Here is a 25,193-nt window from a genome sequence, read left to right on the forward strand (position 1 = left end):
CACTGTAGGATCATGAAGAGCCCTAGAGTGAGGGGAAGGTTCCCACATTTGAGTTCTCAAACTATTTACTATTCAATAAATAGTGTTGGGGTCTAGCCCCTCTATTATGGAAGACTCTGATCAGGGCATGGCAGCTGATTAGGGCTTCTGGAGAAGTGGTGTCAAAAGGGTTCAGTGCACACTCAAACCTTGTCAGAAGCAATTTCCCTCAATAGTGGCTATGATACCATTCCTTTAATGGCCTTCCAGGTTTGATATTAGGTTTTGACTTATGCATCCTGTGATTCTGGACCGTATTCTCATAGGATGTAGAACTGGAAAGCATCTTAGAGATCATACTTATACTCCTTTGATTTTGCAGAGAAGGCAAATCAGGCCAAGAAGGAGGAAGTCATTTGCCCAAAACTACATGATATTAAGTGTCATGATTTGGGACTCAGATCCTCAGTGCTCTTTCCATTATGCCATCCTTCCTCTTGCTCACCCTCTGTTTCTCTTGGTTCCTGACACCTTTCCTTTACATTGACTTACAGACTGGAAAGGTGAGAATGATTCTTGTCAGACCCTCTGAAATTTGCCATCTAGTTCCCCCTACTATTATTTCAGTTGGACTCTAGTAAGATACTTCATGGGAACCTCATTTAGCCTTTCAACAATCAAATCAATTAGTTTTTTTTAATTAAGTGCTTACTAGGTTTTCAAAGCATTGTGGTAGGTGTGACAAAGGGCAGAGACCTCAGTTGAGAGAGCTGCAAAGCAAAATAGAACCACCCTTACTCTCACAGGTCTTACACTTCATTGGAGAAACATAATATGTACACAAGTGAATAAACACATAGTATACACATAATGCAATGCATAATGCAAACAATACCAACAAAGAAATTTGAAGGGGGCAGGGAGGGAATACTTATAACTTGGAACAATCAGGAAAGGCCCTATGTACAAAGTGGCACCAGAGTTGTATTTGAAGGAGAAAGCTATGGTTTCTGTAAGGCAGAGGTAAGGAGGCAGAAGTAAAGGGCAGCTAGGTGGTACAGTGGATAGAACTCTGGGCATGGAATCAGAAAGACTCATCTTCATGAGTTCAAACCCAGCTTCAGACATTTACTAGCTTGTGAGCCTGGGCAAGTCACTTAAACCCATTTGCCTCAGTTTCTTCATCTGTAAAATGAGCTGGAGGAGGAAATGGCAAAGCATTTCAATATCTTGGCCAAAAAAACGAAACCAAACCAAAATGGGATCACAAGGAGTCAGATGTGACTAAAATGACTGAACGACAAGAACAAGAAGGAAGTACATTTAAGATAATGGGAAAGCCTGTGCAAAGAAGACAGAGATAGGAGACAGGTGCTACAATGTTGTATACATGGAACAGCTATCTGGCCACTTTAATTAGAGCCATGAGTCTATGGAGGTGAATAATATGCCATAAGACAGAATAGATAAATGGGTACGAGGCTGTGAAGATCTTTAAATGAAAGATTGAGGAGTTCGAATGTTAACCTAGAGGCGATAGAGAGTCATTAAAGATTTTTGAGTAGGGCAGGGACATGACCAGATCTGTGTTTTAGGAAGATCAGCTTGGCAGTTATGTGGAGGATTGATTAGAATGAATTAGACTATATTGATAGTAATGATGATGATAAAATATTAATAATAACTAAAAATTATATAGTGCTTATTATGAACCAGGCATTGTGCTAAGAGCTTTAAAATTGTTATCTCATTGATCCTCACAACAACCCTGGGAAGTATTTGCAACTATTATCCACATTTTCCAGAGGAGGAAAATGAGGCAAATAGAAGTTAAGTGACTTGTCCAGGATCACCCAGCCAGTAAGTGTCTGAGGACAGATTTAAAGTCAAGTCTTCCTGACTCCGGGCTCAGCACTTTATCCACTGTGCCGCTTAACTTCAGGGAGACAAATTAACTGCAATCGTTCAGGCAAGAGGTAATCAGGACCTGAAATAAGGAGGTGCTAGTATGACTGAGAGAAGGGGATTCCTTCTGTAAGTGAAGGGAAGTGTTCGAAGGTAGCACCAACAAGATTCAACAGCTGACTATAATGGTAAGAAGGGTGGGACTTTTTTATTGTTTTCTCTTTAGGAATGCTAAGGCATCAAGTGCCTTTAATGAACCTTGTCTATGAATTAGACAGGTAATGTGGGACCTTTTGTTATCTTTTGTTTTGGAGTGCTGAGTCACTCAGGTATCTTTGAGTCTTGCCTTTGTTTGAATCAAGAGTCATTGGTTGGAAGCAATGTATACTATGTGGTGCTAGTGATTGAAGAGCTTTCCCACACCCTTTTTGCTAATTAGGTACTGAGTGCTCAAGGCCCTGAACAGGGTATATGAGCTCTGAGGTTGGCATTTTGCTTTGGTGGTTTTCACTCATTGGAAGTGTTGGTGATTTGGCCAGATGAGACTCTGGGTAGCCGTCAAGAGCCCTCCTCCAACCAGCTTTGAAAACCTAGATGTTGGTGCTTCTCTCTCTGGTAACTGTTTATGTTTTGCTTGGACAGACAGATAGAAGCACATCTGCTGATTTGTGTTATTTTGCTCTGTTTATATAATTTCTGCTTGTGTTTTCTTTGAAGTTCAGGGTGCTGACTTTTTCCCCTGAACTAAGTGAATGATATATGTATATTTAATCAAAGTGAGATGGTTAACACTTTAAAGTTGCTTTCCTTAGAAAATCAGATCAAAGAACCTATGCTAGCAGCCCTCCTGTGTGCTGGTGTTATTGGTCTTACGCAGCCACAGTAGTGGCAAGTAGCATTGTTGATGAGGTTGTGAGGGAGATAAAAAGTCAGAGGACTCCAAGATTGGGAACCTAGGTAACCACAAGGATGCTGGTGACCTCAACAGAAATAGGGAATTTTGGAGAAGGAAGAGGTTTTATGGGGGATAGGAAAAGGGAGAGAATGAAATTAGTATAATTTTGGATATGTTGGTTCTGAAATACTTACAGGACATCCAGCAGAAATGCTCTTATAGTACAGATTCCATGCCTGCCTTATCAAAGAGGCAGTAAAAGGTTGTTTTTTTTTTAATTATAGGGCTTCTCATCACAGATTCCCTTCTTATTAGAACACTGATATTTTAATATCAAATTCTCCCATAAACCACCAGACACACAAGGGAGGGCCACATGGCTACTCATATGTCCAGCATGGCTGAACATGGCTAGTTTAGCATGACTACTCTTTTCAGGTTAGTGAACTCATGAAGAGACAGAGACCTATCCATGTCAGGAAAATTTCTCCTCAGAAACTCAAAGACCTTCTCATGTCTTTGAGGGTTGTTGTCACCAGACAATATAAGGACACAAACTGGGCCAATATAATTATGTCTACTCATTCTGGTCCCATCCATTTCTAAAATATACATTGTAACAGCAGTCTCTGTCCCCAGCACACCAACTCTGCCATTTCATTTCTGAACCAGTCAGAAACTCAGAGCTTCTACAACTACTGGCCATGGTGCTAGCCACTTCTCTCAAGACAATACTAACAGCAAGGGGCACAGATCCCAGTTTTTGCTTTGAAGCAACAACCAACATATATTTTACCAACCCTTTCAGGCCCATCCTGTCCTCTGACAGGGATACTCGGAGTACACAGCCTACCAAAATAGAAGTTTCTTGGCATTTTGACTTTGGAAACATTAGATTGCACAAAGTAAGTATTTCTTAGATCCTTCCAGAGACATCAAATTCTGAAGTGCAAAAATCAAAGATCCCTTCTCCAAATACATAGGGAGCTAATAGCTCACCTGGGCCCATGAGCAATGGTATACTCTTGCAGCTGGTATTTGGGGGTCTGTAGGTAGTGTAAAGTCAGCTAAGGGGATTTCATTACGTTGTGTCTCTTACAGGCCAAGTGGGAGGACAGACACATGTCAGAGTGGCCCATTAGTTCTGAGTTAGGGCTATTTGCCTTTCTAAATGGGTAGGTAAGTGAGACCCTGGAGGGAAAGTAAGCTACCAAAATCCCCTTCCTAGACAGATGGCAGAATTGACAGCAACATCGCTGCAACAGGAAATGGCTCTAACATTGGATATATATGCCTTAATTGATTTAATCGTGGGCTTCCATATTTTCATCATTAATTTTTTGAACTGCAATTGTCTCCTAAGTTACTAAGCACTGTTAGTGCTAATTAACCAGTTTGCAGGCAATTTTTCAACCTATAAGGTTATGAAATAAAATAATGAGGCAAACCAAAAAGAGCTGGGAAGATGGCTAGTTCACTGGGGAACTGGTATTTTATTACATATTCCATTCAGGGTTGAAATAAGAAGCCAAATCCACAATTTTACTCCTAATTGTACCTCCAAGTCAGAAGACTCCTGTCATGATATTAAGATGAAAGATGTGCCTCCATATCCTTTATAAATGAGCACGATTTAATTCATGATTACACCAAGTTAATTTGGTTGCCATAACGATCCTGTTCTCAGGGTAGGGAAATCAGATTAATGTGCTGATATTCCCATTTTATCCAATAATTCCATCTCTAAGGCTTTCTCTGGCTTTTTTTTAAAACATTCCTTTTCATCTTGTTGTACTGTCTCATTGACAAGCTTTCATTTGGAACAATTAGCCTGGCAGAGAGGAGGCCAAAGCATGGATGGATGCATATTCTTAGATGGATATTCCATCTAAGTCACACCAGTAAGAGCTAAAATTTAGAGAATTTGAAAAATACTATTCTCAAAATACACTTCTTCAAGTATCATTATTCCCATTTTACAGATGATAAAGTAAAGTCTCAGGGAGATTAAATTAGCTGCTAAAGGGTCATATAGGTAGTAAGTAGCAGAGCAGAAATAACCTCTGACTCTGGGGTCACTGTCCACAACTCGCTATGCCATACTGTTTCTGCGAGTACGACAATGCTAAGTTATAACACCAGCTCATAATTATACAGTGCTTGAAGGTTACGGTGTTCACATACGTCATCTCATGATCATCAGTTTACAGGTGAAAAAATTGAGGTTCAGAGAAGCAAACTGATTGGCCCAAAGTCAAATATCTCTGGATCATTGAAATGAAGACTCAATTCAGTTCAATTTAATAAACATTTATTAAGCACTAGGGATTTGCCAAAGACTGTGCTAGATGCTCAGGATGCAAAGATCAAAGGGAAAGCATTCTTTGCCTTTAAGAAGTTTACATTCTATTGGAATCAAACCCATGTCCTTTGACTCTCAAAGAGGCAACATCAAACTTGGAATAAAGAAGTAAAGGTTCAAATCTCATATCACACAGTGACTAGTTGTGTGGTAATTAGAACATCAGCCAGAAATTTCTAAAGTCTCAGTTTCCTCATCTGTTAGATGGGGATAATGCTTGCAAAAGTTACCCCACATGTTACTGTAAGGGAAGTACTTTATAAACCTAGAACTACTATATAATTATGACCTATTATTCTTAATGTAACCCTAGTCCCAAAGCCAATTGGAATGCTTCTCTTTCCTCATTGGTGAAGATGAATACCTTCCCTGCTTTGAGAAAAAAGATGAATGAAGCTAACTATCCTTCAAGTTGCTGAAGGAAATGACTCTGAGAAGACATGAGAGCAGCCAGCAGTGTCTACCGTGTCCTTGTCTCCAGATTGATACTTTAGTGATAGTGGGACATTTCCTCTTGGGTGAGAAGATCAAAGATTCTCTCTTGGTTGGGCTAAGTTATCTCCCTTACAATGAGAGAGCTACTTCACTCTGTATTGTCTGGTATATATTCTCCTATGGATACCTTTTCTGATATTTGCTTTGCTGCTATGTGGTATGTGTGTGTTCATTGTAGAAATGGTAGTTAGAGGGAAAAGGGGCAAGTAATATATAGAGTTTAGATTCTCCCTACCCTACCATATTGAAAGAGTTAGCTTGAATCTGAAACTCACATTCCCTATGTCAATAATATTTAAGGGACCAGATAGATAATTCTAGCTTGGTACCCGCTATCTCTGAGGAGACAGAATGGTAGCCTCTGGCCCCTGCCCTCCTGCTTTCTTTCGTGGCAGGGAACAAAGTCTCCTCTGGAGGAGGGTAGGGAAGAGAAGAGGCTAGAGATGTCTATTTTGCCTCCCTTCAAGCTACACAATGACACCTCCATGCTACATGCAGAGGCCAGCCTTCAGTACATTTGGGTCCTTGCTACATTAATAATAATGTGTATTATTCTGTTATTCTATAATAATCTATTCTTAATTCTATACGAATATATCGTTTCACATTATATCTTATAATATTAATAATAACCTATCTACAATGATCTGTTCTTAATAATAACCTATCATTATAATCTATTGGGGCAGCTGATGGCTTAGCACTGGGCCTGGAGTCAAGAAGATCTGAGTTCAAATCCAGCCTCAGACACTTCCTAGCTGTGTGACCCTGGGCAAGTCATTTAGCCCTTATTGCCTGACAAAATGGATCCACTGGAGAAAGAAATAACAGACCACTCCAGTATCTTTGCCAAGAAAACCCCAAATAGAGTTGCAAAGGGCTGGGCATGTCTGAAATGCCTGAACAACAGTCATTCTTTGCACTGTACCATGTTGGCAGCTCTTCATAGGGAAGTTCTGGAAGACAAGTAATTGCCAAATTCTTGGATGAGGAGATAGCAGATTCGATAGGTGAGGATGATAACCAGTTGATTCCAAGGTAAATGAAGACTGAGGGCTTTTTTTGATAGATAGCACAGGAGCTGTGGTTTGTCCCTTCAAAAAATCCTTCTGCCTGTTATTCTCCTTGCTGGTTTTGTTTTAAGATAATCTTTGTCTTTACATATTATTACTAATTTCTAGCAATTATTCTTAATATTAAGTTACATTAATTGTTATTAATCATAGCAATTCCCTTATATTCATCTAGCACTTTAATGGTTTCATATCCATTATTTAATTTGATCCTCATAATAACCTTGTGAAAGAGAAAATATTCCCCCCACTTGGTGGAAGAACAAATTGAAGTCTATATAAATTAAGTGGCAGTGGAGTCTACAGAAGTTAAATGACATTGAAGCCCAGAGAAGGAGGTGATTTGTTTAAGGTCACACAACTGGAATCAGTTGGAGGTCAGATTTCCTGACCATAAGATTAGTACGTTAGTAACTATCATCCCAGTGGGAAGAAATGAGCACAATGAAGGATGGATTATCATAGTATCATAATATGATAATATATGGTGTCCTAAAAATCCTAGTGCGGTTTAAATCTTTTAAAGCTTTAATTGGCTTAAAACTACACTAAGACTTTTGGAACACCCTGTACTTAGAGCTGGCAAGAACCTTAGATGTTAAAAAGTCCCACTTCTACCCACATTTTGCAGAATAAAAAAATTGAGACCTGGAAACTTATTAAGAAGTTCCTATTTTTTTCCTTTTATTCACAACCCTTCCTTCTTTGGAAGAGGTAGTAATAAAATAATGTGCCCTACTAATCCCTCTGCTCCTCCCCTTCCCCAAAAAACCCTTCTTCCAGAAAAAAAATAGGTCTTAGAAAGGGGGACGAAGAGTCATAACTATGGTGGGGCAGCTGGTGCTTTGCTACAGGGTAACAAAATTTAAAGATACCAAATTCAGATGGTTCTGATGACACTTTCATTCCTTCATCAGTACAGAAGCAATAGATAGTAACACTATTTAGCAAAAATAATTTAATAAAATATATTACATATTACTACACTGCAAGAAATAATAAACATTATACACATAGAGAAGCCACTGATGCAATGCAAAATAAGCTAAACCAGAAAAAATAATGTACATGATGACCATAGGAAAGTAAAGAGAAAGAATAGCAACACCAGCTTAAGAGTTGAAAATAAATGTTATGAAATTATAATTACCAAATATTAGAGGCTAACATCTAGAACTCTTTTAGTTCCAGTTTGATTTGGGGACAAAATGGCATTGACAGTTAACAAAAGTGAGGTTTCCTTTTCCCCAACATAGCAAAAATAAGCAACAAGGATACAGTGGCACTTATCTTCAGCATTGCTAAGTACAGCCTTCTTTGTCTCCTTATGGAAATGCATCCAGTCAGCAATTCATCAGGGCAGGTGATCACAAGGGCAGGTATGGCAACTCAAGCACCCACCAAAGTTTGAGAGGTCCCAACTCATTATGCCTCTAGGTGACCAGGAAGCTGCTTAAGGGAAGCCAGGGCCAATCAGTTTCCAAGGAGAACTTTAGCTCTTTTTAGGGAAAGATTGTTCCTATTTCAGGATTGTGTCCATCTCTTGTTGGAGCGATAAGAAAGAAGTTGAGTCAAGGGAAACATTGGCCAATCAGGTCTTAAAGGCAGAAGGTACCTCCTTCCCTCCCTTGCAGAAGTAGTGGGACGATGGGTACAGGGCATTGCATATAATTTTATGCTTTGTCAATGTGTTGGCTAGTTTTGCTGAAATTTCTTTTGTTTTTATTATTCTTTTGTAGGGATGGCTCTCTGAGAGGCATGCATTGGAAAATGAAGATAAGGTAAAAAACAAAAGACCCATCATTTAAAAATATAAACTAGATTGCAAGCTGAAGGGAGCATCTCTCTTGTCCTGCATCATTTCCCATCCGCTCTGTACAGCAGACTTCAGAAGTGGCTCCATTCCCTGTATCCCTGCACAATGAGGGACACTTTTATGTCACTAGCTTCAGGTGCAGAAATTGCTAATTATGGCTCTGAGGGCATAGCAACCCTCATAGACTGAGATGGCAGATACCTGTTTTTAATAGGACTTCCTCTTAAAAAGAAAAAAAAAAAGGTAGAGACCTTCCTGAATGCCCTAAAGCTCAAAATGGCACTATGGAAAGGGCCCAAGGCTTGAAGTCAGAAAGCTTATGTGTGACTGTCTCTTTTTATATCCCCAGCCCTTAACAAATGAATTGAATACTTGCCATAGATGTGCACAGAACACACCTGTTCCACAACGAATGCACATTTAGGATTCCTGCTCTGATACTTAATAGCCATTTGTCGTTCAACAAATGTTTTTTTCCTCTTCCTGGGCCTCAGTTTCCTCATTTGTAAAATGACAGAGTTGGATTAAGGAGCATCTAAGGATATTTCAAGATTTAACATACTGAGAGCCAATATAGAAGGCAGAAATATTTTGACTGCCAACTTTCAGTACAGATTAGAAAACGTGGTATAAATATTCTAGCAAGAGGCAAGTGATTACATATGACCTGACTAGGCCAGAAGGAGCAGAAAGGATGTCAGGAGGACAGACAGATACACACACACACACACACACACACACACACACACACACACACACGCTCACCACAGCTCCTGCTGTTACCTTTGGCTCTTTCCTCTCTCTTTTAGCAAATAGAGGAACTCCTGGCCATAACACTTCTCTTCCTTTTATCTGGCTCTGCCAAAATCCAAGATTCCCTTTAGGGCATACTTTTTATTCTGGAGGGGCAGAAGTGTGGCATTGTCACCTTTCAGGTTCTCCTTCCTGGTGGACAGGTCAGAGGCCACATCTTTGCTCTTTTTGGTCTTTGCCAGCAGAATCTATTAAACTATTTTCTCTCTCTGTCTCTGTCTCTGTCTCTCTCTGTCTCTCAGTGTCTCACTGTCTCTCTGTCTCTGTCTCTCTGTCTGTCTGTCTCTCTCTCCCCTTCCCTCCTTATCCTGCCATCTCCCTCTCCTCTTCCATATCCCTCCCATCCCTCCATAAGTGTCTCTTCCTCCCTCCTGTTCCCCCTTTCTCATCCTCATATCTCTTTTATCTCTCTTACCCAATCCCTTCTTCCTCCCTCCCTACTTCATCCATCCCTACTTCACACCTTTTCTTTAATCCCCTCTTTCTTTCTCTGATGTATTTGGTTGGTCAAGTGACCTTGCTGGAGGGAAACCAGACCAACAGGATACTAGGTAAGGCAGTCTAATTTCTTTTAATCTATAGAAATGCTTATGCTTCTATATCTTTGTGGTTATGGAGAAAAATTGAAGCCTCCATTTATAGAAACCATTTAAAAATAGATTTGCATGTCTTCATTGAACTAGAACCATTTCAATGTAAGACCACAGTCTTGCTAGTCCTCATTAAATATCCCTTTCCTCCCTCACATAATCATGTGTGTTATTGGGTGGCATTTTGCCCTTTTCCTCATTCAGTTCTATGGCCTACTTGAGAAAAGATTGCTACCATTGATACTGAGGGAGTAGAGTCAATGTAACCCTGAATTCCTGTCCCAGAACAGTGGTGGCAGCAGTTAAGCATTATTGTGAGATATAAAAGGAGGCTATAGAATCTGTTTCCCTGGAACAATGGAATGGGTACCCATCTGTCTGATCAGTTCTGCCTAGAGGCAGGGGGTGGAGGGTAAGGGGTTGGAACAGTGGAGGGAAATGTTAGATTTAGAATCAGGAGAGTCCTGGGTTAAAAATCCTGCTTCAAGCCCCTTACTATCTGTGGGACTATGGACTAGTCAGTCAACAAGCATTTATTAAGTGCTTAGTACATTCTAGGCACTGGGCTAAGTGCTGGAAATACAAAGAAAGGTAAAAATATGGTCTCTGTTCTAAAACTCACAGTAATGGAGGATGCAACATGTAGGTAAACTACAGATGTACAAGGTTTATACAATATAACAAGACGTTAGCTCAGAGGGAAGGCATTGATAAGAAGTGAGAAGAGCCAGGACGTACGATTTAACCTGAGTCTTGAAGGAAGGCAGGGAAGCCAGGAAGCAGAGATGGGCAGGGATAGCATTCCAAGCATAGGGAACAGTCAATAACAGGCATAGTAGGCCACGGAGAGTGTTTTATGAGGAACAGCAAGGAGGCCAATGTCCCTGGACCATAGAGTATGTGGAGGGGAGTAAGTATAGGAGGACTAGAAAGGTAGGAAAGGGCCAGGTTATGAAAGGTTTTAAGAGTAAAGCAGAGCATCTTATATTTTATTCTAGGAGTAATAGGGAGCCACAGGCTTTTTCTGAGTGGAGAGTGGGGAGAACAGTCAGACTTGCACTTTAGGAAGATCATTTTGGCAGCTAAATGGAGGATAGATTGAAATGAGGAGAGACTAGAAGCAGGAAAACAAACCAAAAATGCTATTGCAATAGTGCTGTAGAAGATGAAGGCCTGCTCCATGATGTTCACAGTCTGAATGGAGAGAAAAGGGTAGAGATGAGAGATGCTGTGAAGGGAAAAAGACAAGACCTAGCAAGAGATTAGCGATGTGGGGTGAATCTAAGTGAGGAGTTGAAGATGAATGTAACTGCAAGGATGGAGATGCTAGTCGGTAATAAGGAAAGATCTAAAGAAGGGATAGGTTGGGGGGAAGAATGAGTTCTGTTTTGGACATGTTGAGTTTGAGCTCTCATTTAACCCCTCTGAGCCTTAACCACCTATAAAATGGGAATGCTAAAACCTACAGCACTTAACTCATGGGGCTATTGTGGGAAGGAGGAACATATAAGATAATATATATATAAAGCATTCTGCAAACCCCACAGTGCTATATAAATGTCAGTTAGCATAATTATTAGTCTTAGTCTCTCAAGGTCCTTTTTCCAGGAATAGACATCTACGATTCTCTGGATAACATTTTTTCTTTAGCAAACAGACTTGTTTACTCTCCTCTCCAGAGCTAGCACTATGCCTAGGGAAAGGGATTTTAAAGAGTTTCTGATGGAAAAAAAAGAAAGAAAATCCCATCATTCCCATGATCTGAGGCTATGTGAATAGAGGCATAGAATGAGTGATATTAGGGTCCTGTTGTAATCTAGCCTGATCAGGACACATCTAGAGTATTGTGTCCAGATTTGGGTACCACATTTTACATAGAATACTGAAAAAATAGAGTGGGTTAATAGGATGGCCACCAAGACAGTAAAAAGACTGGACAGGAACTCAATCACAGAAGCATAAATTTTGGAAGGGAACAGAGGTCACTTATTCTAACTTATTCATTTTACAAATGAGGAAATTGAGGCTCAGAGAAGAAAAGTAGCTTGTACAAGGGCATGCAAATAGTAGATAGCAAAGCTAGAATTTACACATAGGTTCTCTCACTCCAAAGCCAGCAATAGTCTTTCCATTGTATTTATAGCTAGAATATACATGAGAGATCATCCAATCTACCAGAAAGCTAGGAACTAATAAAAGGGACAGGCACATTGAGCATATTATCAAGAAATGGAAACAGTCTTCACAGGCAACGAAAACAACAACAACAACAATCTTTATAATAGTGGATGTTTAAGCTTTAATAACTTAAACCTGCACTAAGACTTTTGGGATATCCTATACAGTGCTTTAAGTACTTTTGTACTTAAATACTTAAAGTACAAAGTATTAAAGTATTTAAGTACAAAGTACTTAAAGTTCTAAAGTACTCACAAAATACTTTATATAGTTTTGCTCATTTGATCCTCATAGGAACCATATGAGGTAGTCATATACCAAAGGTGTTATTTTTTTCCGTTTTAAAGACAAGGGGAGACAGTATGACATAATGGAGAGAATGATTGGCTTTGAGTCTGGAAGACAGGTCCAAACTCACCTCAGATAACTTTTTAGCTATGTGATCTGAAGAAGCCATCTGATTTCTCTGGGACTCATTTTCCTCCTCTAAAATTATTGGTCTCTCAGGTTCCTTCTAGCTGTAAATCTATCATCCCATGCAACTGAGGCAAAGAGAAGAAAAGTGAGGTGAAGTAACTTTCCTGAGATCACATAGCAAGTCAATGGTAGAACCATAATTTGAACCTATGTCTTTGAACTTCAATCAGTCAGCCAGTTAATAAATATATTTAAGCAAATATTGTTTTCCAGACCATGTGCTAATATAAACACAAAAATGAAAATACAAATGCAAAATGCAAATACAAAACACAAAATAACAAAAATGAAATACAAAAACAATAAAAATGTAAATTGAAGTACAATACAAATACAAGTAAAAAAGGAAAGACAGATCCTGCCCTCAACATCCTTTGTAAGGGGCTCTTGTCTCCACTCTCCAGTCAGAGGGAAAGATGGTACCGATAATGTGTGAGTACAAGGGCTAAATGATCTTAGAGGATATTAAGGTTTCTGATGATAAGGTTCTTAGGGAGCACGATGGAAAAAAATCCAAATAAGCACAGCTGAGTGGGAAATTCTCTACTTTTTTTGTTGTTCCACAACAAACTTTACAAAGTACAGGCCAGGCTGTTACATGAAGTACATATATGAGATGTAAGACCTGGCTTGAGCTTGGGTCACAAAAACCAAGACAAAGGCAGGACCAATTGCTATTGCTGGATAACTGTGCCCTGTTCATTGTTCTGTAATGGAACCCCTCTTTTATAGAAAATCTCTGCTACTGTCTGTATTCCCTTTGATTTATTAAATGAATGATGCTATTACCAGTAGGACTCTGTTAACAGTTGTGAGAGCCTAGAGTCAAAGCAGGTCCAGAAGCAAGACTTGCTGGCAGCTAAGTTATAGATCCTTATTTGTTTATGGTTTGTGGGCCATATTAGTCCCTGGACCTATATCATAGAATCATAAACTTTAAGTGCGACTAAGTAGCCTCAACTTGGAATGGTATGAGAAGGTAGAGATCCAGACTGGTTATTGTATCCATTTCCTCCTACTCCCAGAATCCTACTCACTTTCCAAGGTGAGCGGGTATACTAAAGTCTTTTCCTCCCCCAAAACCTTCAACAATGATATAACCCCACATTGAGATCCCTTGTTTCTAAACTCCTACAAAAATCCCCTTTTGGGTGGCACATCCAACACTTGATTATATGCTTCCTGATACTAGTTGTTCTACTGCTACTCTATGTCTTTGTATCTTGATTTTCCCTGATGTCATGGTCCTCTTCCAGGATGAAGAACGAACACAACCTGTGAGTGTTGCCTCTGCCTCTGCCCCTGACTATGCCTCCTCTCTGCCCTCCATTTCTTTTTTTGAGTAACACTTTTGTATTTATTACCTTTTATTTTTTCTCTTTTTTAAATTAATATTTTTTATTTTAGTTTACAGCACTCAGTTCTGCATGTTTTTGAGTTCCAAATTTTATTCCCCTCCTTCCCCTCCCTTCCCCCCTCACCCCCAATATGGCATGGAATTTTCTACATATACCTTCACATTAAACTTATTTACACAAAAGTCAAGTTGTAAAGAAAAATTATGACAAATGGAATGAATCATGAGAAAGAAGAAACAACACCAAAAAAAAGGAGAAAAAAAGAATAAAAAAGAAAGCAAATAGTTTGCCTCAATCTGCATTCAGACTCTATAGTTCTCTCTCTGGATGTAGATAGCTCTTTCCATCATGAGTCCTTTGGAGTTGTCTTTGAACCTTGCATTGTTGAGAAGAGCCAACTCTATCAAAGTTAGTCATCACAGAATCAATACGTCTGTGGTTGTGTACAATGTTCTCCTGGTTCTGCTCCTCTCAGTCAGCATCAGATCATGTAGGTCTTTCCAAGTTATTATGAAGTCCGTATCTTCCCCATTTCTTATAGCACAATAGTATTCCATTAATTCTTATACCACAACTTGTTTAGCCATTCCCCAATTGATGGGCATCCACTTGACTTCCAATTCTTTGCTACCACAAAATGAGCTGCCATAAATATTTTTGGACATATCAGTCCCTTTCCCACTTGTGTGATCTCTTTGGGATACAGCCCTAGAAGTGGTACTACTGGGTCAAAGGGTATGCACATTTTTATAGCCCTTTGGGCATAGTTCCAAATTGCTCTCCAAAATGTCTGGATCAGTTCACAACTCCACCAACAATGTAACAGTGTTCCAATTTTCCCACATCCTCTCCAGCATTTATCATTTTTCTGTTTCGTCATGTTAGCCAATCTGACAGGAGAGATGTGGTACCTCAGAGTTGTTTAGATTTGCATTTCTCTAATCAATAGTGATTTAGAGCATTTTTTCATATGCCTATAGATATCTTTAATTTCTTCCTTTGAAAACTGCCTGTTCATATCCTTTGACATTTCTCAATTGGGGAATGACTTCTATTCCTATAAATATGGCTCAGTTCCCTGTATATTTTAGAGATGAGGCCTTTATCAGAGACACTGGTTGTAAATATTTTCTCACAATTTTCTGCTTCCCTCCTAATCTTTGCTGCATTGGCTGTTTTGTACAAAAACATTTCAATTTAACATAATCAAAATTATCCATTTTGAATTTTGTAATGCTCTCTATCTCTTGTTGGGTCATGAATTCTTTTCTTTTCCATAAATCTGATAAGTAAACTATTCCTTGCTCTCCCAAATTACTTATAGTATCAGCCTTTACTCCTAAATCATGAACCCATTTTGACTTTATTTTGGTAAACCATGTAAGATATTGGTCTATGCCCAGTTTCTGCCCTACTGCTTTCCAATTTTTCCAGTAGTTTTTGTGAAATAGTGAATTCTTAACCCAGAAGCTGGATTCTTTGTTTTTATCCAAGAGTAGATTGCTATAGTCATTGACTTCTGCCTCTTGTGTACCTAATCTATTCCACTGATCTACCACTCAGTTTCTTAGCCAGTACCAGGTAGTTTTGATGACTGCTGCTTTATAGTACAGTTTGAAATCTGGTATGGCTAGGCCACCTTCTCTAGCAATTCTTTTCAATAATTCCTTAGATATTCTGGACCTCTTGTTCTTCCAGATGAATTTTGTTATTATTTTATCCAGCTCTGTAAAATAATTTTTGGTAGTTCAATTGGTATGGCACTGAATAAGTAAATTAATTTAGGGTAAAATTGTCATTTTTATTATATTAGCTTAACCACAAGCAACTGATGTTTTTCCATATATTTTGATATGACTTTATTTGTATGAGAAGTATTTCATAATTATGTTCATATAGGCCCTGGGTTTATCTTGGCAGGTAAACTCCCAAATATTTTTTAGTGTCTATAGTAACTTTAAATGGAATTTCTTTTTCTATCTCTTGCTGTTGGGCTTTGTTAGTAATGTATAGGAATGCTGAGGATTTAGGTGGGTTTGTTTTATATCCTGCAACTTGGCTAAAGTTGTTTATTATTTCAAGTAGTTTTTTACTTAATTCTCTAAGATTCTCTAAGTAATAATCAAATCATCTGCAAAAAGTGATAATTTACTTGACCTATTATAATTCCTTCAATTTCTTTTTCTTCTCTTATTGCTACAGGTAACATTTCTAGTACCAAATTGAATAGTTGGGGTGATCATGGACATCCTTGTTTCAACTCTGCTTTTATTGGGAATGCATCTAGCTTATCCCCATTGCATATAATGCATTCTGATGGTTTTAGGTAGATGGTATTTATAATTTTAAGGAAAACTCCATTTATTCCTATGCTTTCTAGTGCTTTTAAATAGGAATGGGTGTTGTATTTTGTCAAAGGCTTTTTCTGCATCTATTGTGATGATCATAGGTTTTCTGCTAGTTTTGTTGTTGATATAATCAATTATGCAGACAGTTTTCCTAATATTGAACCAGCCTTGCATTCCTGAAATAAATCCTACCTGTTCACAGTGTATTATTCCCATGATAAGCTGCTTCAATCTTTTTGCTAATATTTTGTTTAAAATTTTTCATTGGGGGTGGAACCAAGATGGCGGCTGGAAAGCAGGGACTAGAGTGAGCTCCCCACTGAGTCCCTCCAAAAACCTATAAAAAATTGGCTCTGAACCAATTCTAGAACTGCAGAACCCACAAACAGCAGAGGGAAGCAGGGCTCCAGCCCAGGACAGCCTGGATGGTCTCTGAGTGATGTCTATCCCACATGGAGCTGGGAGCTGGGAGCTGGGAGTGGAGCACAGCAGAGCCCAGCATGAGTGGCACGGACCAACCAGACCAGGAGCCGGGCGGAGTGTGCCCTAGCGCTCTGAATCAGTGAGCTGTGGCCAGACTTCTCAACCCACAAACACCAAAGGCAGCAGAGAAGGTTAGTGGGAAAAGTTGCAGGAGTAGAAGGAGTTCTCGGTTCAGCCACTGCCCCCCAGGGCAGCAGAAGTGGAGCAGCTACAGCTGCAGTTGCTTCAGGCCCCAGGCCCACCTGGTGGGAGAAATTAAGTGGTGGAGCAGAGCAGGAGTGCACAGCCTGCTGAAGATTTAAGCCCAGTCTGGGTTGGGGGTTCTTGGGGAAGGAGGAGTGCTGGTGTGGCAGAGCTGACAACCCCCCCCCCCCCAAATCTCCTAGGAATATTGTCACTAAATTTCAGAGCTCCCAGATCAAGGAGAAAATATTGCAAGCAGTCAGAAAGAAACAATTTGAGTATTGTGGAAACACAATCAGAATAATCCAAGATCAGGCAGCTTCTACATTAAGAGATCGAAGGGCTTGGAATACAATATTCCGGAGGTCAATGGAGCTAGGATTAAAACCTAGAATCACCTACCCAGCAAAACTGAGTATCATGCTCCAAGGCAAAATATGGATTTTCAATAAAATAGAGGACTTTCAAGCTTTCTCAGTGAAAAGACCATAGCTGAATAGAAAATTTGACTTTCAAACACAAGAATCAAGAGAAGCATGAAAAGGTAAACAAAAAAGAGAAATCATAAGGGACTTACTAAAGTTGAACGGTTTTGTTTACATTCCTACATAGAAAGATGGTGTGTATGATTCATGAGACCTCAGTATCATAGTAGCTGAAAGGAATATGCATATACATATATATATATATGAATGAATGTGCATGTATGTATATATATGTATATATATGTATATGTATATGTGTGTGTGTGTATATATATATATATATATGTAAAGAGAGAGAGAGAGCGGACACAGGGTGAGTTGAAGACGAAGGGAAGATATCTAAAAGAAATAAAATCAACTTAAGGGATGAGAGAGGAATATATTGAGAGAGGGAGATAGGGAGAGATAGAATGGGGTGGATTTTCTCGCATAAAGGTGGCAAGACGAAGCAGTTCTGTGGGAGGAGGGGAGAGGGCAGCTGAGGTGGGAATGAGTGAATCTTGCTCTCATCAAATTTGGCCTGAGGAGGGAATACCATACATACTCAATTGGGTATCTTACCCCACTGGAAAGAAGAGGGAAGAAGATAAAAAAAAGGGAGGGATGATGGAAAGGAGTGCAGATGGGCATGGAGGTAATCAAAAACAAACACTTTGGAAAGGGGACAGGGTCAAGGGAGAAAATTCAATAAAGGTGGATGGGTTGGGAAGGAGCAAAATATAGTTAGTCTTTTACAACATGAGTATTGTGGAAGGGTTATACATAATGATACACATGTGGCCTATGTTGAATTGCTTGACTTCTTAGGGGGGGTGGGTGGGAAGGGAAGAAGGGAGAGAATTTGGAACTCAAAGTTTTAAAAACAGATGTTCAAAAACAAAAAAAAAGTTTTTGCATGCAACTAGAAAATAAGATACACAGGCAATGGGGCATAGAAATTTATCTTGCCCTACAAGAAAGGAAGGGAAAGGGGGATGGGAGGGGAGTGGGGTGACAAAAGGGAGGGCTGAATGGGGAACAGGGCAACCAGAATATACCTCATCTTGGAGTGGGGGTGAGGGTAGAAATGGGGAGAAAATTTGTAATTCAAACTCTTGTGAAAATCAATGCTGAAAACTAAATATGTTAAATAAATTTTTTAAAAAAGTAAAATTTTTCATCAATATTCATTAAGGAAATTGGTCTATAATTTTCTTTCTCTGTTTTGACTCTTCCTGGATTGGGTATTAGTACCATATTTGTATCATAAACAGAATTAGATAGGACTCCTTCTTCACCAATTTTCCCAAATAGTCTATAAAGTATGGGAATTAATTGTTCTTTAAATATTTGATAGAATTCACATATAAAACTATCTGGCCCTGGAGATTTTTTCCTAGTGAGTTCATTGATTATTTGTTCAATTTCTTTGTCTGAGATGGGGTTATTTAGGTATTTTACTTCCTCTTCTGTTAACTTGGGCAATTTATATTTTTGTAAATATTCATCTATTTCCTTAAGGTTGTCAAATTTATGGGCATACAATTGGGCAAAATAATTCCTAATTATTATTTTAATTTCCTTTTAATTGGAGGTGCATTCACCCTTTTCATTTTTGATACTGGTAATTTGGTTTTCTTCTTTTTTTAAATCAAATTGACCGAAGGTTTATCAATTTTATTGTTTTTTTTTTCATAAAACCAGCTCTTAGTTGTATTTATTAATTTAATAGTTGTCTTGATTTCAATTTTTATTAATCTCTACTTTGGTTTTCAGTATTTCTAATTTGGTATTTAATTGAGGATTTTCAATTTGTGCTTTTTCTAGCTTTTTCAGTTACATGCCCAATTCATTGATCTCTTTTTTATCTATTTTATTCATGTAAGCATTTAGAGATATGAAACTTCGCCTAAGAACTGCTTTTGCTGCATCCCATAAGTTTTGGTATGTTGTCTCATTATTGTCATTCTCTTGAATGAAGTTATTGTTTCCATGATTTGTTCTTTGGCCCACTCATTCTTTAGGATTAAATTATTTAGTTTCCAATTAATTTTTAGTTTATTTTTCCATGGTCCTTTATTAAAATTAATTTTATTGCATCATGATCTGAGAAGGATGCATTGATTATTTTTGCCTTTCTGCACTGGATTGTGATGTTTTTATGCCCTAGTACATGGTCAATTTTTGAGCATGTGCCGTGTACCGCTGAGAAAAAAAGTATATTCCTTTTTGTCCCTATTTAGTTTTCTCCAGAGGTCTCTCATATCTGCCTTTTCTAAAATTGTATTCACCTCCTTAACTTGTTTCTTGTTTATTTTAAGGTTAGATTTATCGAGTTCAGAGAGGGTAAGGTTGAGGTCCCCCACTAATACAGTTTTTCTGTCTATTTCTTCCTGTAACTCCCTTAACTTCTCCTCTAAGAATTTGCATGCTATACCACTTGGTGCATATATGTTGAATAATAATATTGCTTCATTGTCTATGGTGCCTTTTAGCAGGATATAGTGTCCTTCCTTATCTCTTTTAATTAGATCTATCTTTGCTTTCTCTTTGTCAAAGATTAGGATTGCTACACCTGCTTTTTTTACTTTAGCTGAAGCACAATAAATTCTACTCCAGTCTTTTACCTTTACCCTGTGTGTATGCCCCTGTTTCAAATGTGTTTCTTGTAAACAGCATATTTTAGGATTATGGTTTTTAATACATTCTGCTATCTGCTTCCGTTTTATGGAAGAGTTCATCCCATTCATATTCACAGTTATGATTAGTATCTGTGTCTTTTTCTCCATCTTATTTCCCCCCATCTATCCTTTTATTTCTCCCTTCCTCTCCTCAAAAGAGTTTTGCTTTTGACCACTGCCTTCCTCAGTTTACCCTCCCTCTTGATTCCCCTCCCTTATCTTACCTTTTTATCCTTGCTACTTCTTTCCTCCTTTCTGGCCACCCCACTCCTTTTCTTTCCCCTTTCCCTTCCTACTTCCTGTAGGACAAGTTTGATTTCTATACTTATCAGAGTATGTTATTTCCTTCTGGAACCAAATCCAATGAGAGTAATACTCAAATACTGCTCTTCCCTCTCCCTTCTTTCCCTCCACTATAATATGTTTTTGTGCCTCTTCATGTGAGGTAATTTACCTTTTTCTACTACCTCCTTACCTCTTTTCCCAGAATCATCCCTTTATATCTCTTAATTATATTTTTATCATTATATCAGTTATTTTATATTGACACCCATGGTCTATGTATATCCCTTTCCATTGTCATAATAACTGTGCTATTCTCAAGAATGACATATGTCTATAACAATATAATTCTATATAAGGATGTAAATAATTTGCCTTATTAACAAGGGTTTTTTTCCCCACTGTTTACCTTTTTATGTCTCTCTTGAGTTTTTTATTTGAAGATCAAATTTTCCATTGCGCTCTGGCCTTTTCAGCAGGAAGGTTTGGAATTCCCTTATTTCATTGAATGTCTATCTCCTTGCCTGGAAAATTATGCTCAGTTTTGCTGGGTAGTTGATTCTTGGTTGTAGTCCAAGCTCCTTTGTCTTCCTGAATATCATATTCCAATTTCTCCTGTCATTTAATGTAGAAGCTGCAAGATCCTGTAGTTCCATGATATTTGAATTGTTCCTTTCCGGTAATTCTGGAATTTGGCTAAAATATTTCTTGGAGTTTTCAATTTGGGATCTCATTCAGGGGGTGATTGGTGGATTCTTTTGATGACTGTTTTACCCTCTGGTTCTAGGACCTCGGGGCAGTTATCTCTGTTTATTTCTTGGAAAATACTGTCCAGGCTCTTTTTTTCATCATGGCTTTCCTGTAGACCAATAATTCTTAGATTGTCTCTCCTGGATCTATTTTCCAGGTCAGTTATTTTTCCAATCAGATATTTCAAGTTTTCTTCTATTTTTCATTCTTTAGATTTTGTTTGACTGATTCTTGATGTCTCATAGATTCATTAGCTTCTACTTGCCCAATTCTAATTTTTAATGTATTGTTTTCTTCCTTTAGCTTTTCTATTTCCTTTTCCATTTGGTTGATTTTACTTTTCAATGATATATTTCTCTCCATTTATATTCTGAATCTCCTTAATCATTTTGCCAATTTTACTTTTTAAAGATTTGTTTTCATCAGTGAATTTTTTTCCATTTTTTCTTTTACCTCTCTAATTTGGTTTTTAAAGTCCTCTTTGAGTTCTTCCAGGAATGCTTTTTGGTCTGGAGACCAGTTCACATTCCCTTTTGAGGTTTCAGATGTGGGTATAGTGTCCATGCTGTCCTCTTCTGAACCGGTATTTTGATCTTCCCTGTCTCCATAATAGGAATCAATGGTCTTTGGCTTTTTAGTGTGCTTTTTCATGGTGTTTTTTTCCCTCCTGCCTTCTAAAGTGGATCTTTGCTTCTGGGGCTCAGGGAGCTGTGTCCTAAGCTTCTTGTGTTGGGATCTGTGGGCCTGCTCACTGGCTTTGTGTGCTATGGCCTCTGGTTTCATGAGGTGTGGGGGAGGGGTGGTCTGGCTGCTGGAAATGTCCTCTTCCCCAGGAATGCTCTACAGCATGGGTGGTCTCAGCTGTTGTCTGTGCTGGTGTCTGCCACTTCCCTTGGCTGTGCAAAGGCCTGTTTGGGGTCCTGGGGTTGATGTTTGCTAGCTCCAACCCCCTGGGGCTTAGTAACTCTCCTTGGTGGGGCCTGCTGGGACACCTCTTTCTGCACTAGTCTCCTTCCACCACCACAAGAAGGGCCCTCTCCCCAACTTCTCTTGCTAACAGGCTACTGAGGCAGCACTTCTGGCTCCTCTGTTTCTCCCGAGGGAGTATTCTCTGAGTTTATTCAAGGGAGGGATGGGAGCCATTTTACCTGGGTCCCAGAAGTTCAAGAAGGCAAGTTTCACACCTTTAGGCTGTGGACTGGAGGCCTCCAGGGTAATTACTCCTGTGGCCCAGGCTCTGCACTGGTATCTCCAGTAGCTCTGACAGATTCTCATCCTGGACTGAGAGGCCTGGGGCTTGATCGCTGCTGTAGCCAGTACTTCCACCCTGGGCCTGCTCCTGTTCCTGCATTTCACTTGCCCAGCACTCTCCCTGACTGGTGTGCTGGCTGGGTTACTGTGCTGTTCCCAGTTGGTGTGGTCTGGTCTGCCCTCCATTTTGGTAGCTACCTCCTTAACTTCAGGTTTACTGGCTAGATTTCTTTCTCAAAAATCAAGCCTTAAAACTACCTCACTCTGGAGCTCATAGATTGGAGAATAGGTCCCTGCCCTCCTAGCATAGAGTGAATGTAAATACCAAAAAGTAACTGTTTCTCTTTTGGGCAGGAACCCTGAGGGTCTTTCTCTCCCAGTTTGATTTTTTTTTGAGTTTTGATTAAAGGGGCCATCCTTTGATTAAATTCTTAAAGAAGCCTATTCACTGAATGGGTGTTACCTCACTCAAAGAGAGAACCTGAAAAGACCTATCCTGGGAGCAGCTAGGTGGCACAGTGAGTACACCATGGACCCTGGAGTCAGGAGGACCTGAGTTCAAATCTGGCCTCAGACACTTGACATACTTACTAGCTGTGTGACCTTGGGCAAGTCACTTAACCCCAATTGACCTGCCTTCCCAACTCTTAAAAGAAAAAAGAAAACACATTTAAAAAAAAAAACCTTAGCCTGAAAGGCCCAGGGTCTCCTAATGCATCCTAGGCCATCTCCAGTCACCCTGGTGAATATCAAGGCACTGGACACAGATGGCTCTGTGGGAGAAAGTGAGGCTGGTGACCTTGCACAGGCCTCCCTCACTCAAATCAAATTCAACTGCAAGTCATATCATCAGTTCCCTGATGTCATGGTCCTCTTTGAGACTGAAGGATAAACACAACAATAATCTTGATTTTCCAATGAGAGTGCAAGCTCTTTGAGACCAGGGACCATATCTTATACCTAATGTCAATCACAGTTCTTGTCACATAGGAGATGCTTAATAGGTATTTAGTAAATTGACTTTAATCCAGCCCTTATTCTTGGATTTCATTCAATTTCTCAACTAATCCCCAATCCTTTAGCCACTTGAACTTCTAAGGCTACACACCAACATACAAGGTGCTATTTAGAGCCTTGGGACGGAGCCTAAAAGTCACAGGTGAACCAGTTAAGCCATCTGGCAGCATGTTTGAACTCAGTGAGCCTGGGTTATGCAGTCATTTCCTCACACAAATTTTACTGGGTAGAATTCTTTTTCCTCTCTTCTTCCATCAATATTTTTGACAAATTCAAATTAAACAGACATTTACTAATCATCAATTGTGTGTTACGGGCAGCTTCATATTATAATAGCTAATAATAGCAATGGCTAATATTTATATAGTGCATACTGTGTGCCAGGCATTGTGCTAAATGCTTTCTAGTTATTTCTTTGGATCCTCACAACAATCTTGGGAGGTAGGTGCTATTATTATTTCCATTTTATAGATGAAGAAATTGAGACTAGCACTGTCAGTGATCGGTTTGAAGTCTGCCTGGGTGGTTCCAGCTGTGGAAAGATTAATGTATAGAGGGGACAGTATATGGAAGGTGATGGGAGGGAGTTGGGTATTTTAATTCCTGTGTCTGAGGACCCCCTTGGAAAGGGACTCTCCCTTTATTCAGCTGAGGGTGCTGTTGCTATTGCCTGATTGAAGTCATTCATCCAGAAACCATTGAATGGTGACCTCTCTTCTAAGTGGTTTAACTCATTTCATAAGTTTAGGGGAGTGAACTGATAATTAAGCCATGAAACATCAAAGGGAGGATCTGACAGTGCTGGCATTCATTCAGGGAACTGGAGAAGAAATTATGATAGAAATAAAGGACAGTTAAATGAGTCGCCCCTAGAAGGAGGACAACAATGTAGATGTAGGGCTTAGAGAAAGCTTCTGCATTGAAGACAGATGGAGAGGCAACAAGAAGAACCCACAAGGGGAAAAATCAAGGTCCTAGTTTTAGCTTTGCCAAAAATTCACTCTGTAGCTATGGGCAAGTTCTTTAATTTCTCTGGTCATTGCTTATTATCTCTCTTTGTAAAATGAGAAGGCCCTTTTATCATGGCTATAATTTTTTCTTGCACTTTCTTTAGGCTGGTTCTTTGACCTTTCTTCTCTTTCCCTCCACTCCTGATTCAATTTCAAATCATGGAGAAGCTGGAGGCAGGGGTGGTAAGTAGAGAGGAAGGAAGATAGGAGATATGGAGGAGGGATTATACAAAGACTTTCTCACAAGTACTTCATGAGAATTAGTATTAGAACTAGTATTAAAAAATATCTCAAACTTGGGCATAGCTCAACTTCCAAGAAGCAGTTCTAAGAAGTAGTGAGGTCCCCTCCAGCTAACAGTTTATGATTCTCCATTCTCCATGATTTTATAAAATGTGAGATTGGTAAGGGACTTTAGAACTCAAAATGTTAAGACTATAAGGTACCTTAGGAGGTGAGCTATTAAATTTGGAAAAGACTTTGGAACACAGAATCAAAATTGCACTGAACCTTAGAATATGTAATATAGATTGTCAATGCAAAGGGATACCTTAGAACAGAGATTGTCTATCCTTCACAAAGCTATCAAAATTATCTTTGTAAAGTATGTCATATCTGACTACACAGTGTCTCTGCTCAAAAAACTTCTGTAACTCTCTATTACCTCTAAAATAGAGTGCAAACTCCTCAGCCTGGTCTAAAAAGTGGAGTTTAGAACAGAATGAAGACCATGATGATGCCTTCAGGGAGGTTCCTGAAATAGGAGAGTCAAATCTCAATCAG

This window comes from Trichosurus vulpecula, chromosome 9, assembly GCF_011100635.1.
Source record: "Trichosurus vulpecula isolate mTriVul1 chromosome 9, mTriVul1.pri, whole genome shotgun sequence".
Lineage (NCBI taxonomy): Eukaryota > Metazoa > Chordata > Mammalia > Diprotodontia > Phalangeridae > Trichosurus > Trichosurus vulpecula.